This window comes from Anomaloglossus baeobatrachus, chromosome 6 (assembly GCF_048569485.1).
Source record: "Anomaloglossus baeobatrachus isolate aAnoBae1 chromosome 6, aAnoBae1.hap1, whole genome shotgun sequence".
NCBI classification, from domain to species: Eukaryota; Metazoa; Chordata; class Amphibia; order Anura; family Aromobatidae; genus Anomaloglossus; species Anomaloglossus baeobatrachus.
In genome coordinates, this window is record NC_134358.1 from 368,284,262 (window position 1) to 368,300,544 (window position 16,283).

General features: G+C 46.9%; 1 protein-coding gene across 2 annotated transcripts in view; it reads left to right on the forward strand.

Annotated features, from left to right (window-relative positions):
• The window catches only part of ADCY1 (adenylate cyclase 1), a 1,189,286-nt gene that overhangs the window by 203,067 nt on the left and 969,936 nt on the right, over positions 1-16,283 (forward strand). The window lies entirely within an intron of this gene.

Sequence of the window (16,283 nt, forward strand, 5' to 3'; positions counted from 1 at the left end):
GAAACGGTGCTTCATCTATTATAGCTACAGATGAACGATCCTAATCGGCAAAGATCGGAAAATGTTAAAATTGTACGAAATTTGACTAGATCAAATCAGGATCGGAAATCTGATCAATTACCGCAAAAGTCGAAAGGAAGAAAAAGGGTTAAAGCAGTACATACTTACCACATACCCCCGCAGCTATAACTCCTCCTGCGGCTGCAGTGTTACATCTTTGGCCGATAATTATCCCTAATAATTAGAGGCCAAAGATAATAATTAACATTAACATTAAAATAATTAACAGAGAAAGTCACTGCTTTCTCCATTTCCTGCTTCTCTGATTGGCTACTGTCAGACCCCGCCCCCATACATCCTGTGTGATTGGTTGGAATCACAGACGCTGTGTGGGTCTCTATTGTGGTATAAGACAAATAAAAAAAATTAGTGTAGGGTCCCTCCTGTATTCATATCAGCACAGCTAAACCACGGTTACAGGCTGCAGCTCACAGCTGTGGTTAATCGTATCTCACAGCTAACACTAAGCCCTAATAATGAGAGGAGTCTATGAAACCGCATTTCATTACTAATCTGTAAGTAAAAAGAAATAAACAAACACTGAAAAAATCCTTTATTTTAAAAAAATAACAACTCCCTTTCATTTATTTATTAACCCCCAAAACACCCAGGTCCAATGTAATCCACACTATGAGGTCCCACAACGATTCCAGCTATGCTACATCTGAAGGCACAGTACGTGGCCATAAAACATGACCAAATGCTGTGAACTTCAGGCAGAGACTGAGCCGCGCGATGAGCGGTGACATCACTCAGTTTAGTTGTTGTCACAGTTGGACATACCCATGGCCATGTGACCACAGGTAACCTGACCTCAGTTTTGTTTCAGGAGGTGCAAATTCAGCACCAAATTTGTATCTTCTGGAAGAAGACCATTTTTGTGCATTGCAGATTTGGTGCTGAAATTTTTACACCATATTCCTGAACCCTATCTACCCCTCCTGGCAAAAAAAACCCCAAAAACGCATCAAAACCACATGCAGTATGATGCAGTGCTGATGCGATTTTTTTGCCAGGAGGTGTGAATTTTGTGTAGGAATCTGGAGTAAAACGTTTAGCACCAAGTCTGCATCTCTTGGAATGTAATGTTGTAATGTGCCCATATTGTCCTTTGTTGTAATGTGCCCATATTGTCTCTGTTGTAATGTGGCAATATTGTCCTCTGTTGTAATGCGGCCATATTGTCCTGCGTTGTAATGTAATGTGCCCATATTGTCCTCTGTGGTAATGCGCCCATATTATCCTCTGTTTTAATGTGCCCACATTGTCCTCTGTTGAATTGTGCCTATATTGTCCTCTGTTGTAATGTGGCCATATTGTCTTCTTTTGCAATGTGGCCATATTGTCCTCTGTGGTAATGTGCCCATATTGTCCCCTGTAGTAATGTGCCCGTATTGTCCTCTGTTTTAATGTGCCCATATTGTCCCCTGTTTTTGGCTATGTGTCCACGTTGCTTTTTACCTGCTTTTTACCTGCTTTTTTGCTGCTTTTTCAACTGCAGCGTTTAATGCCAAAATGGATGTGTTCTGCTTTTCAAGCAAAGTCTATGGGAATTTGGGTTTCTTGTGCCCACTGTGCAGTTCAAACTGCAGCCTTTTTCTGGCAGAAATTTGGCAATTGTTTTTGCCATTTGGGTTTTGCACTGCAAAGCTGAGTTTTTGTCCAAAGTTCTGCAACAAAAAGGCTGCAGTTTGAACTGCACAGTGGGCACAAGAAACCCAAATTCCCATAGACTTTGCTTGAAAAGCAGAACACATCCATTTTGGCATTAAACACTGCAGTTGAAAAAGCAGCAAAAAAGCAGGTAAAAAGCAGGTAAAAAGCAACGTGGACACATAGCCTTAATGGGCTTAATTGTTCTCTGTTGTAATGTGCCCGTATTGTCCCCTTGTAGTAATGTCCCCTGTAGTATCCCGTTATGACGTTGTTCACATACAAAAACGTACAGTAACGATTGCTGTCTGGTAAATGGGCCAGGCGCCATCAGCGTTTACCCACCTGGGGGCGATTTGTGGCACTATTGCTCTCCTCATATCTTTACTAATGGCAGCCGCGCCGGCCAATCAGAATACACCCACGTGAGCAGCTGGCGTCTGATTGGCCAGCCGCAGCTGCCATTAGTAAAGCTGCGTAGAAGGTGTTCTTCTCTGCGCAATGCCGCAAATTATATTTACTTGAAGGAAATCGCTGACGGCGGCAGCTCCATGTATGTACTGGGCCGCAATTGTCACATCGTCTAGGTGTCTGAGGGCCACAACAAGCACCTTCAAGGGCCGCATACAGCCCGCGGGCCACGTGTTTGAGACCTCTGATTTAGACCATACAACCCATCAATATAGGATGGAATACGGATAATCCTTATGGGACCTAATTTTTGGGCACACCCGTAGACTTGAATAAACTTGTTTCATCTGAAATACAAAGAAGAATAATGCATGCTGTGATTTTTTTTCATATAGACACTTCATCTGTGTGAAAAAAACCTGTTTTGAACAGCCCTATTCAGTATCATTGTTCATTGTGCTGTTTGTCTGCTATCTAATTTTAACATTTATCTGAATAAGCCCTAATAGGTATGAAAGCTGCAAACCATTACAAATATTTTGTAAACTTTAATTTTGTTTTTGATAAACTCAAAACATATCAATCTGAACCTAAATTTACTACTAACAAAGTACAATCACACCAATTCATCTAGCCCATCACTACTCTTAATGAATCCGAAGTGTGGGAAAAGCTGTGTCAGCCTCCGTGCTCTTCATCACAAATATCACTCCACTCAGGGATTGGAATACATTTCTGACGTAAGGTATGACAAAATTCATCATGAATTATTACAAGCTATGTTGTCAAGCTTCCATTCTGCTCCCATCTCAATTCAGCTCTGCTCATTCTGGTGGATCTGGGAGAAACTGATTTGAAAATACCAAAAGTCACAATAGTTAGGAAACTTTAAGCTGTGCAAACATTTTAAGCTAGATTCCTGGTCAAATCACTAACGGAACAGGGCCATTATGTCCACAAAAAAAATACTCAGAATCACTTGCATAAATCAAAGCATTCCAAAGTTATTGCCGCATAAAGTGACATTTGCCAGATTTGAAAAATAGGGCTGTGTAGTAAAATAAGTCCCAAAATGTTATATCAGTTACATTTGTCTTTTTTTTCATGAGACCATGGGCAAATGAAAGGCTAAATTCTGTATCATAAAGTGTTTGATGAATTTAGACTATTTCAATTTACGGTTGTTAATATACATGTCAACTAAAAATGGCATCTAGAGGTGCGTGCCTAAATAAGTCAGCTTATCCTGCTTCTTACTTCTAATCTTTGCAAAGCAGCACTGAGCTGTGAAGCAGCTGTCAGTGATTATTCCAGCCCCTGCATTGGTATACAGTTGTATGCTGCTTGATCTTCTGTGATTTAAGAGACTCAGTGCACAATGTATCTGAGCAGTGGCGTAACTAGAGTGTGATGGGCCCCGGTGCGAAAGGTGGACCTGGGCCCCCCTCCGGATGTTGGTCAGATGAATGGGCACCTGTAGCGTTTTAAATCCGATAAAGACATATTAATTGCCCCTTCATTACGCAGTAATGTTCCCAATCCTGGTACATATGTCCCTCATACTGGTATATATGTCCGCATCCTGGTATACATGTTCCCCATCCTGGTATACATGGTATATAACGTCCCCATCCTGATATATATTTATCCAATCCTGGGCCGATCCTAGTAAAAATGTTGCACATCCTGGGCCCATTTTAATATATGTCTCATATCCTGATATACAGTATATGTCCCCCATCCTGGTATATATGGTCTGGGACTGTCTTTAATGCATAATATAAATAATTTAAAAAAAATTCTACTCATCTTGCCTCTGCTCCCACATCACCAAGTGTCCTCTGTAGCGAGCGCGGAGTGGCCTGCAGCTGACATCGGAGTGTGTGCTATAGAGCATGACAGTACTACCATGCGTTGCTCCCAGTCATGGTATGAACGTCAGCTGCCAGCCACTGTTTGCCCGGCAGCGTGTATCGCAGTGCAGGGACCCAGCCGGTCTATGTGCTGTGATGCATTTTAGCTGGATGTGCGCCCTCAGACGCTCATCCAGCTGAAGTAGGAGCTGGGGTTGGCATGTCCCCTGTACCTTTGGGCCTGGTAACAATCTCTGTGTCTGATTGTTATGCTCCTGCCTGCTCTCCTCACCCCAACCACCAACTATTGGCTGCTGAAGTCAGCTCACGTATTGTAAAGATAAAGCACCCTCCCAGGACATACTGCATCAAATCTACTTTAGGCTATGTGCCTACATTGCGTTTTTATGTGCAGAAAATCTACACATAAAAACACGTTTGGAACGAAAAAAAGCAACTGAAAAAAACGAGCATTTTTTATTGCGTTTGCGTGTTTTTTCACCTACTTCTTTTTGAGCGTTTTTTAGTCATGGCAATCATGGGGTTCAAGCGCTGTACCCCCGCGGTCGCCAGGTCCTGGCTCTCGCTGCCAGGAGCAGTACCCGTGCCGCTCTCGGCATTTTAACCCCCTAAATGCTGCAATCAGTGTGAGTGCTACATTCAGGAGGCAGGGAGAGGAATCGCTTACCCCTCTCTGGCGATCGGGTCCCTGTAGTGCAATCACAGGGATTCGATCACTGCCATGGCAACCCTGGGTCATCACCATGATGACCCTGGTTTACTGAGGTATGGATCGCCTCACAAACCAGGGCACCTCCGTCACCAGAGTTCCCTGCAACAAGGTCCCGTGGTAAAGACCACAAGGCCTAGGTGCAGGAAACCCTGGTGACATCACAAGGTGAACTGAGTTCATGGTGGCGGATCTGCAGGACTCCCCTGTGATCCGCAGGCATGAACTCGATTCACCTTGTGATATCACCGGACTTCCCAGAAGCAATGTCCTGCAGTAAAGACTGAGATAAGGAAATGGCTGCAGGGAGCCTCAGTGATGTCAAAAAAGCATATAACACACAAATTCAACGTGGGCATTACACATGCGTTTTTTCCTGCATTTTTCACTGACTCCATTGAAGTCAATTGGTGAAAAAGCAGGAAAAAAATGCAGAAACAACTGACCCACTGCTTCTTTTTTCAGTAACAAAAAAGGCAAGAAACAGCGTGGGCACAGCAAGTCAGGATTCTCAGACTTTGCTGAGATGATTTTTCCTTGCTTTTATCGATTAAAAAAGCAAGGAAAAACGCATGAAAAAAGCCACATGTGCACAAGGGCATCTGTGTATGTAGCAGAGCAGTGCACAGTAATTTAGCTGGATTTAGATACAGGACAAGGCTGTGCTGCTTTCATCAAACTGCTGCACACTTCCCCCCTCTGCTCACGGTGTGACTGAGTCTGTGGGATGGCGACCCCAATCACCTGATCAGCCTCATCCCCCCTCCCCAACACCAAATCCCAGTGTCCAAGATAACATAGAATGTAAAGAAGGTCAGATAAACTTTCCTGCCATACAGCTCACCCCTCTCCACAAGATCGCACATCAGTAAATAAACGATCAGACGCTGTCGGTGACTGCACAGAGCGATGGAAGGGAGGCAGAGTATATACAGCCATGCCTGCGCTGCTGGGACGGAGAGGCACCTAATAAGTGCTGCCTCACAAACATGTGCCGGTCACTGCACTGCTGCCCTCACCTCATATTACAGTATCTCCTGCAGAGGCCGGCACCACAGTGTACAGTAATCACATGCAGAGACTGGAGGGGGCGGAGCTCACGCTGCCCGGCCGCTTCTACTGAAAATGCAGGAACAGCGCAGCTCCTCTCACTGACAGGAGCGGCTGCTGATCTGCAGCGTGGGCCCCTAACCCTACGGGCCCGGTCGCAATGGCGACCCCTGCGACCGCGGTAGTTACGCCTCTGTATCTAAGCACTAAGTTAAAAAGACCCTGTCATGAATCCAGGCAGATACGTTGTTCTATGAAACGTTCTAACATTTCAAAGAAAGCAAACTTTGGAGAGTTGGCAGAGTTCTGCACGTAGATTCTAAGCTAGACCGGTGCATCCCCCGGTCAGCCTCTTCATGCACTGCTTTAGGTAATTGATAGGTTTCTCCCATGTGTGTACTGAGAGAGAGATCCATCAATCACCTGGAGAGAAAAAGGGAAAAGCCAGCTGTGGGCAGTGATGAACTATTCTTCTCTGTCACAAAAATCTCCAGCTGGCTTTTTAGGATATGAAAGGCAGCCAGGACTGATTCATGCTGTCCATGCTTTAGTTTGGGCAGCATGAATCCAGTAACAGCTTCTCTTTTATGTGTTGGCATAAGCCTCCAGCGTATACATTAAATATATTCCAAGGTGTTTTTTAGTTTCTCTTGAACCAGCATGTGTGTGTTTGCATGCCTTTTAATACTATAAAGGAAACCACACCACACTGTCCTTTCCTATAGAGAGTCCTATGGGCCATGCAGGGCCGTATTTGCCACTAGGCACCCGTGGTCCCGTGCCTGGTGCGGCACGTTGCGGGGGCGGCACTTTCTGGCAGCAAAAAAAAAAAAATCTATATATATTTTTTTAACATCCCCGGCCCGCGCCCCTCCCTTCGTTACACAGTTTAGTGATTCCGCTGTGTTCTCGGAGGGGAGAGGGGGGGGTTGAGAGGGAGGAGGGGCGCACTTCTGTCTATTTAAATACACGGCAGGCGCCAGGCATAGTGAGCTGATTGACAGAGGCGCGCGCATCAGCTCACTGCCCCGTGCTGCAGCGTCCAATGCTGCAGACGGCACACGCCGCGGAGGAGGACGCGACTGAAGCTGGAGCCAGCCAGAAGAGGATAATCTCCAGAGCAGTGCAGCGGGCACTGGAGCAGGTATGCGCTAAGGCAGAGCCTAGAATGTATGGGCACCTTACAGGTTAGTTGGTGATCGTTGCGATGCCTCTTTTTGTCCACTATAATCATGCAAGGGGAGGCTGGGGGGAGAGAGGCTGAGGCTGGGGGGAGAGAAGGGGAGGCTGGGAAAAGAGAGAGGCTGGGGGGAGGCTGGGAAAAGAGAGAGGCTGGGGGGAGGCTGGGAAGAGAGAGAGGCTGGGGGAGGCTGGGAAGAGAGAGAGGCTGGGGGGAGGCTGGGAATAGAGAGAGGCTGAGGCTGGGGGGAGGCTGGGAAGAGAGAGAGGCTGAGGCTGGGGGGAGGCTGGGAAGAGAGAGAGGCTGAGGCTGGGGGGAGGCTGGGGGGAGGCTGGGGGGAGAGAGAGGCTGAGGCTGGGGGGAGAGAGAGGCTGAGGCTGGGCGGAGGCTGGAGGGAGAGAGAGGCTGGGGCTGGGGGGAGAGAGAGGCTGAGGCTGGTGGGAGAGAGAGGCTGAGGCTGGAGGGAGAGAGAGGCTGAGGCTGGAGGGAGAGAGAGGCTGAGGCTGGGGGGAGAGAGAGGCTGAGGCTGGGGGGAGGCTGGGGGGAGAGAGAGGCTGAGGCTGGGGGGGGAGAGAGGCTGAGGCTGGGGGGAGGCTGGGGGGAGAGAGAGGCTGAGGCTGGGGGGAGGCTGGGGGAGAGAAAGGCTGAGGCTGGGGGGAGGCTGGGGGGAGAGAGAGGCTGAGGCTGGGGGAGGCTGGGGGGAGAGAGAGGCTGAGGCTGGGGGGGAGAGAGGCGGGATAAGGGGGCCTCTTACTGTAGAGGGGGGGTTTAGGGGGCCTATTGCTGTAGAGGCAAAGTTAGGGGGCCTATTGTTGTAGAGGCAAAGTTAGGGGGCCTATTGCTGTAGAGGCAAAGTTAGGGGGCCTATTGCTGTAGAGGCAAAGTTAGGGGGCCTATTGCTGTAGAGGAGGTTTAGGGTTTACATAGAGTGCAAGGGCCAAAATCTCTGGGGAGAAGTAAGGACTCAGTCTGGAGAGGGGGGCAACAAGGGGAGCTCATTATAGAGAAGGGACAGCATCATGATTCAATATGGGGAGGGGCAGTGTGAAGACTCAGTATGGAAAGGGGGCAGCATGGGTGGGCCCGGTATGGAGTGGAGCAATGAAGGGGACTCGGTAAGAAAAATAGGATAGTGTGGGGGGGTTTCAGCATTAGGCGTGAGGTAGCTTGGCGGTCTCAGTATGATGAGTAGGGCAGCGTTGAGGTCTCATTATGGAAAAGAGGCAGGCAGCATTGGGAGCTAATTATGGAGAAGGGGCAGCATGGGGGTATGGAGAGGGGCAGTATGAGGGCTCAGTACAGACAGTACTGACTGTCACTCGGCTGGCAGCTATCTCCCTGGCTCTCCCATACACAGGAGCACTTACTTTTAAGTGGTCATGTTCTCTATAAGACAGACACTACTACACATCTCTGGCGGTGACTCATCTCTTAGAGAAATAAAGGATCCACGGTAGGAAATTGGACCTGTTGGGTCCTTATCTCCCTGAGAATCAGACTGTTGTCAAATCCTGTCTATCTCCGAGTTCAGCCAACTGTAGTCTGTGTATGAGCACCTTAACAACTATATCTAAGGCTGCTTTCACACCTCCGGTTTTTCCTGTGCGGCACAATCCGGCGCTTTGCAGAAAAACCGCAAGCGTTTTTTTTTGCCGCCGGTTGCGTTTTTTTTGCATAGACTTTCATTAGTGCCGGTTTGTGCCGCATGGGCTTGCGTACGGTCCGGTTTTTGTCGCATGCGGCAGATTTAGCCGACGCGGCGGCCGGATGGAACGTTGCCTGGCACGTTTTTTTGTCCGGTAAAAAAACTCATGGGGCGTCCTGCGGCAAACAGCGCATCCGGCCGCCGCATGCGTTTTTTTCCACTGCGCATGCTCAGTAGCATGCCGCAAGTGACAAAAAACGGACAGGCCGCATGTCAAAAACGTATGCAAAGGATGCGGTATTGTCGCCGCATCCATTGCATAGGTTTTAGAGCCGCATTGGCCGGCTCTGCTAAAACCGGAGGTGTGAAAGCAGCCTAAAGGGTATGTGAACTGTAAGGCTATGTGCGCACGTTGCGTAATTTCATGCATTTATGCTGCGTATTGCATTGCAGCGTAACTGCATGCGTCCTGCGTCCCCTGCACAATCTATGAAGATTGTGCATAATCCGTGCGCACAATGCTTTTTCGAACACAGCAATTTGAGAGTCAAAAATTTGACAAAATCTCTGCATTTAAAAATCCAGCATGTCACTTATTTTGTGCACTCGGGCTGCTGCTCCCACTCAGTCTATGGGAGAGGCAGCAACCCGAGCGCATGAAATCGGCATGTAATCTGCTGAAACACTGCATCCATTATGCAGTGTATCTGCAGCGACTTGAAGTGCACATGTACTGCCAAATCGCTGCAGATTTTCAGCATGGACACTACGCAACATGCGCACATAGCCTAAAGGGGGCTTTACACGCTGCGACATCGCTAATGCAGAGTCGTTGGGGTCACGGAATTTGTGACGCACATCCGGCCGCATTAGTGATGCCGTTGCGTGTGACACCGATAAGCGATTTTGCATTGTTGCAAAAACGTGCAAAATCGCTAATCGGTGACATGGGAGTCCATTCTTAAAAATCGTTACTGCAGCAGTAACGAAGTTGTTCCTCGTTCCTGCGGCAGTACACATCGCTGCGTGTGACGCCGCAGGAACAAGGAAGCTCTCCTTACCTGCCTCCCGGCCGCTATGCGGAAGGAAGGAGGTGGGCGGGATGTTACGTCCCGCTCATCTCCGCCCCTCCGCTGCTATTGGGCGGCGGTTCAGTGACGCTTCAGTGACGTCGCTGTGACGCCGCACGGACCGCCCCCTTAGTAAGGAGGCGGTTCGCCGGTCACAGCGACGTCGCCGGACGGGTAAGTATGTGTGACGGCTCTGGGCGATGTTGTGCGGCACAGGCAGCGATTTGCCCGTGTCGCGCAACAGATGGGGGCGGGTACCCACACTAGCGATATCGGGACCGATATCGCAGTGTGTAAAGTAGCCTTTAGGGTATGTGCGCATGTTGCTTTTTACCTGCTTTTTTGCTGCTTTTTCTTCTGCGCTGTTTAATGCCAAAATGGATGTGTTCTTCTATTCCAGCAAAGTCTATGGGAATTTGGGTTTCTTGTTCACACTATGTTGTTCAAAATGCTGCCTTTTTGTGGCAGAACTTTGGTCAAAAACTCAGCTTTTCAAAGAAGCAACATGTCAATTGTTTTTGCCATTTGGGTTTTGCACTGCAAAGCTGAGTTTTTGACCAAAGTTCTGCCACAAAAAGGCAGCATTTTGAACAACATAGTGTGAACAAGAAACCCAAATTCCCATAGACTTTGCTTGAATAGAAGACCACATCCATTTTGGCATTAAACAGCGCAGAAGAAAAAGCAGCAAAAAAGCAGGTAAAAAGCAGGTAAAAAGCAACGTGCACACATACCCTTAGAGTATGTGCACACCATGGCCTTTACACATCCTTTGAGTTTTTCAGGCGGAGGACTGGTTAGCAAACACTACCATATTTTTTATTTTTTTAAATTGAAATTATATTGTGCTAGTCAGCAAGTGCAGATCTTCCTTCTTTTAGCGTTTAGCACTTTTTCAAGTATGTTACAGAGTAGATCTGCCTTACACAGATGTCATGTGCATAGACTCATAGTTTTATGCTGTCAGTAAGGGGCGCGACCACTTAAAGTGCCTAGAGCAGCACAAAGGCCAAATACAGCCCTGGGGCCATGTATGTTATTATATGTGTGTACAGTTGCATATGTCTGAACTTTATGTCGGCAGTATGTACCATGAAGATATGCCTTCAAAAGGAAGAACTGTGTATACATTGCCTTGGACATTATTTCCTCACTTTTGATTAGTGACGTGGGTATTTTCACTAATTTTGGTATAACTGCATTCTGACATGCTATCATAATTCAGAATTGGAACCACACAACCATACATTGACCACTTAAAATGTGTCTATGGCTAACAACAGTAAACAGTAAACATTTGAAACCAAAAATGACCCTCTAAAAATTATGAGTGAAGGCTGGATGATGGCCCTCCAAATATTATGAGTAAAGGACGGCTGTTGGCCCTCTAAAAATTGTGTGAAGGCCACCTGCTTGCCCTCTAAAAATTATGAGTGAGGTCCGGCTGCTGTCCCTCCAATAATTGAGAGAGTTGCATGACACTCTATGGATATGGTAGAGGACAGGAAATATAACAAAATCATGAACTGTACCCTTTTTTGGGTTTGATGTGATGCGTGGGAATATACCAGATAAAAAAGAATGTACTGTATTTGAATTTGCTTTATGTTCCACTAATGACGTCCACTGTGTGACGCCCCTGGACTCTTCCGGTCGTCACAGGGTTCTGCACGCTCTTTCTCTTCAGTGCAGCATTCAACCCCTCATACTTCTGGGTCTCTATCCTGCAGTACTGCCTCCACCACCATTCACAAATCCTAGATACACCTTGCACCACACCTGTTAGGCACACCAGTGGGCTGCTTAAGCAGGAATAGGACCGCCCACCAAGGGTCAGACAGGGAGGTGGGAGGTGTCAAGGTCAGACAGTTGTTGAGTAACCCTTGAGCTGTGAGGAGCTCTGAGGAAGCTGGGAGTTGGAGCTCCCAGGGGAGAGGAAAACTAGGTCGCAGACGGTGGTCTGGACCTAAAGGAGTCAGACCCCGGGTCACAGGGGATTGAGGCTAGGTGAGGATGGTGAGCAGCCTGGTCCTATCACCGGTCAGGGACCGAAGGCACGACGGGGTACACGGACCCTAGGTCAGGGAGAAGCTTCAGGCAACCCGGCAATTAACCTGAGGAGAATAAGGCCTTTATGGACTGTTCCCACTAGCTCCAGAATTGGGGCACTAGCGCAACGAGGGGGTTATGGCTCTCCTAGCATGCAGTCCACTGAAATCTCAAGCGTGAGCCCTGAGAGCAGGCTCTTCCACTTAGCCACAGTAAGGAATGGGGCCCGTATAGCTCCAAGCTACTGGACCACAACGGACACTCTCAAATCTAGTGCCAGGAGGCAGGTTAGAGACCACCAGCAGCACTGCAGGGGATGGGACCCAGATAAGCTCCCCTTGAGAGGCAGCGGCATTCAGAGACTTGGTTTACCCTGTTGTCAGCGTCTGCTTCATTGCTGAGTGAGTATCCGACTGACCCCTGCACTGTGTCCGCACATCACCATCCAGAGTCCTAGTGCCTACCCCTACCCGTGGAGGGCAACGTCATCTAGCTGCCCCACTCCATCACCCCGGGTACTCCCAATGGCAGCAGTGATACTCCCAATTACCGCACACCATGGGTGGCATCACAAACTATACCAGATCCCCTGTAAATACCCCCCTTTACATTTGAGTGTGGCTCCTAAGCCCCCGGGTCCGGAGACCCTCGAGCCAAGAACGGACACCACCTCCCGGATCCGAGTGGTTCGATCCGCTGCTGGGGTGGCACAACTGAAGTTAAGAAGCCTGAACCAATCCCGGCCTTGTTCATTTTGAGAACAGTCAGCGTGTCAGCATTTTCATTTGTCAGGAGAATGCGCCTATTAGTTATTATGCCCCCAGTGTCACTAAAATCACATGGAATCAGCTTAAGCAGGGAGTGAGCAATAGCTGCAGCCTGCAAGCCTCAAATTTGGCTCAACTCCATGTAAAAAAAACAAAATAAAAATGCACTGGGAGAAAGGCCCAAATCACCTCTTGTGGAATAAATGGACATATGGTGTTCTTTCCTCTGGAATGGGTTGGAGAAGTTTCTGCCACATGGTTTATGAATTGGCAAAGTCTCCAAAGAGATAAAAAAAAAAACCTTTGGAAGCCCCTGCTTCAATGTATTTGAAGTCTCATGGCTGCCTGATGTATTAAAGGGAACCTGTCAGGAGTAATATGCACCCAGACCCACGAGCAGTTCTGGGTCCATATTGCTAATCCCTGCCTAACCGTCCCTGTATACACTAGCATAGATAAAGAGATCTTTAGAAAAAGTATTTGTAAGGATTCTTTATAACATGATAATGAGCACGGGGACTAGTTGTGAGGGCGTAAATTTTCCTGACTAGCCATCCTCTGAGCATGTTATTACACCCACAGGCACATACATGCTACTCAATGCAGCGTCATGTGCATACCTGTGTTTGCGGTGAACGCTGAGCTGAATGCCCCACAATTCCGTTTATGCACAGTGTGAAGCTGGGTGTATGTGTCCCGGTTTCAGACATGTATACTGTTCATGACTGGAAGTGTGGGACATTCAGCTCAGCGTTAACCATGGTCACAGGTACGCGCATCACCACTGGAGATGCTGCATTGAATTGCATGTTAGCACGCCCCTGTTGGTGTACTAACATGCTAAGAGGGTGGCTAGTCGGGGGAAGTAATGCCCTTACGACTAGTCCCTGGGCTCATTAGCATATTATAAAGAATCTTTAGAAATACTTTTTCTAAAGATCTCTTTATCTATACTAGTGTATACAGAGGTTAGGCAGGGATTAGCAATATGCACCCAGAACTGCACGTGGGTCTGGGTGCATATTGATCCTGACAAGTTCCCTTTAGGCCAGCACAGGAGGAACTGCCGCTAACTTTAGCTGTAGCAAAATCGAAGTCTGATGTCTGAAGGTCCTTCTTGTGCCACTTGTACTTTGAGTAGTGGCCTCCGGGACTCCTTGTTGTTGGCCAAAGTAATCCCACTCATTCCACATGTAAATGTTTATTGTGTGTTTCATGTGGTATTGGAGTTCCTCCTCATAATTTTTGGCAGCCCTTGCACATAGTCCATATGCTTTACCAGTCTAGGAGCCCCACTCCTCCTAAATGGGGAAAAAATGTTTTCTGAGGCCCTTCTTTACGTGTAGAAAACCAAAAAGAAAAACTCCTAAAAAGTATATTTTATTCTAATTAATCATTAAAATCCATCAGTATAAAAACAGTGCTTATACATGTTCATTAGAGTCAAATGGTACATTTAACGTGGGTGAAAGAGGGGTGATAGATACGATTAGTGAGGACAGTGCTGCTTGCTTACTATTCTCAAGATAGGGGCAACTATAATTGTTGCATTTCTTACTCCAATAGTTTTCATACGGAGATTGGGGATGAGATATCTATCCCTCCCTTTCGCCTACCTACCAGCGGAGGTGCACCATAAATTATTGGGTACCCCCCGCTCCACGTCGTCTCTCCCTAATATCTCCCTGCAGCTCGTCAGTTGCAACCGGGAGACCCACCACCAAAAGATTTATAGTTAGTGCAATTAGTTACAATTAATCATTCAGGCGTACAAAAGTATGTTACAGCCTCTCATAGATATTATATAGATCTCAGATCATAGAGAAAAACTTATTTTTGTATATATATCTCTGGATGTAAAACTCCCAGCAGGGAAACTTATCTGCCGAGGTCATCCAGCAAAACTATCCCGTAGTCCCGACGCGTTTCCCCCCTATTTTTTCTTTAGGGGTTCATCAGGGGAATAAATGATCCGAGGATTATTTCTTATATCTTTTTAATGCCGGTAAAAATTAGTATGACATCAGTAACCCATAATAGGGTCAGTCATCCCAGATGCGGCAGATGGCTGTATTCAAGGTTCTGTAGGTTACAGGATACCTGCTGTCATGTAATGCCCTTCTTTACGTGTATTCCAGGATGTGATTGAGGAAATGGGATTCCCGTACATCCCCTCAGACAATTATTTTAGTAAAATTTTATTTCTTTATTTAGGCATCATTAAAAAACATGAAGAGATAAACAAATACATGGAAAAAGTTATTAAATCAACATGAATTTGTCTCTTCATGTTTTTTTAATGGTGCCTAAATAATTTTTTTTTTTTACTAAAATAATTGCCTAAGTAGACATGCTGGAATTCCTTTTCCTTCCACTGTTTCTGCTGTGTTGCCTCAGTTGGATGAGTACCCGCTAAGCCTGGATCCTACTCAAATTATGGACTTTGTGTGGGTGAGTTAATCCTTCTCTTTCCTATTTCAGAATGTATTACAATTAGAGATGAGCGATGTTCGATGTTCGAGGTTCACCAATTTCATGTTCGAGTGATTTTGGGGGGTGTTAGAGATCGAACTCGAACTCGAGCTTTTTGCTAAAAGCTCGACAGTTCGAGTTACGTTCAAGAACGGTTCAATCACAATAAACGTGGCTTTTCACAGTAAGGCTATGTGCACATGTTGCTATCTGCATGCGTCCTGCGTCCCCAGCACAATCCCTCTCCCTTTCCTACTCACCAATCACGAGCATCTCGCTCCACGTCTGTCACAAATCTGCGGTGTCTTTTCCTCTTTAGAAAATGGCTGCCGCTTCATTAGTCAATTAGTTATTCCGTTCTTTCCCCGCCCACCGGCGCCTATGATTGGTTGCAGTCAGACATGTCCCCAAGCTGAGTGACAGCTGTCTCACTGCAATCAATCACAGCCGCCGGCGGGCAGATCTATATCGTGCAGTAAAATAAATAAATAAATAATAATTAAAAAAAAAAAATGTGGTTTCCCCCATATTTGATGCCAGCCAGGATAAAGCCGCACGGCTTTAGGCTGGTATTGTCAGGATGGGGAGTGCCACGGTATGGGGAGCCCTCCAGCTTAACAATATCACCCAGCAGCCGGCCGGAATAGCTGCATCCATTAGATGCGACAGTCCCAGAACTCTACCCAGCTCATCCCGAATTGCTCTGTTGCAGTGGCAATCGGGGTACTAATGAGTTTAATCATGCCAGGCGTCTCCCCGAGACACCTTTCATGATTAAACTGAAAGTGAAAGTAAAGAAAAACACACCGCGAAAAATCCTTTATTTGGAATAAAAGACAAAAAACCACCCTGTTTCACCCCTTTATTAATCCTCAAATACCCCTCCAGGTCTGATGTAATCCATACGACACTGTCAGCTCTGCTACAGAACACGAGTGCTGTGATCAGCTCCACGTAGCAATCAAGTGAATCGTGTGTTCAGCCGAGACTTCAGCAATGCAGAAGTCAAGTTTACCAAATCTGCCTATCTTTATCAATAGAAGCAGTAGCTGAGTGTATAGAGTGCTTGCATAAGAAGCATTAGGTCGTGAGTTCTAGTCCCGGTAAAGAATTTTTTTTTTTTTTTAATTTTAAATATTTATAATATATTTATAATTATAATTTAATTATGCACTGAGGGGAGGAGCCGGACATCAGCTGTGAGCTCTCTCTCTCTCCTTTCTCTCTCTCTCCTTTCTCTCTTTCCTTTCTCTCTCTCCTTTCTTTCTCTCCTTTCTCTCTCTCTCCTTTCTCTCTCTCTCTCTCTCTCTCCTTTCTCTCTCCTCTCTCTCTCCTTTCTCTCT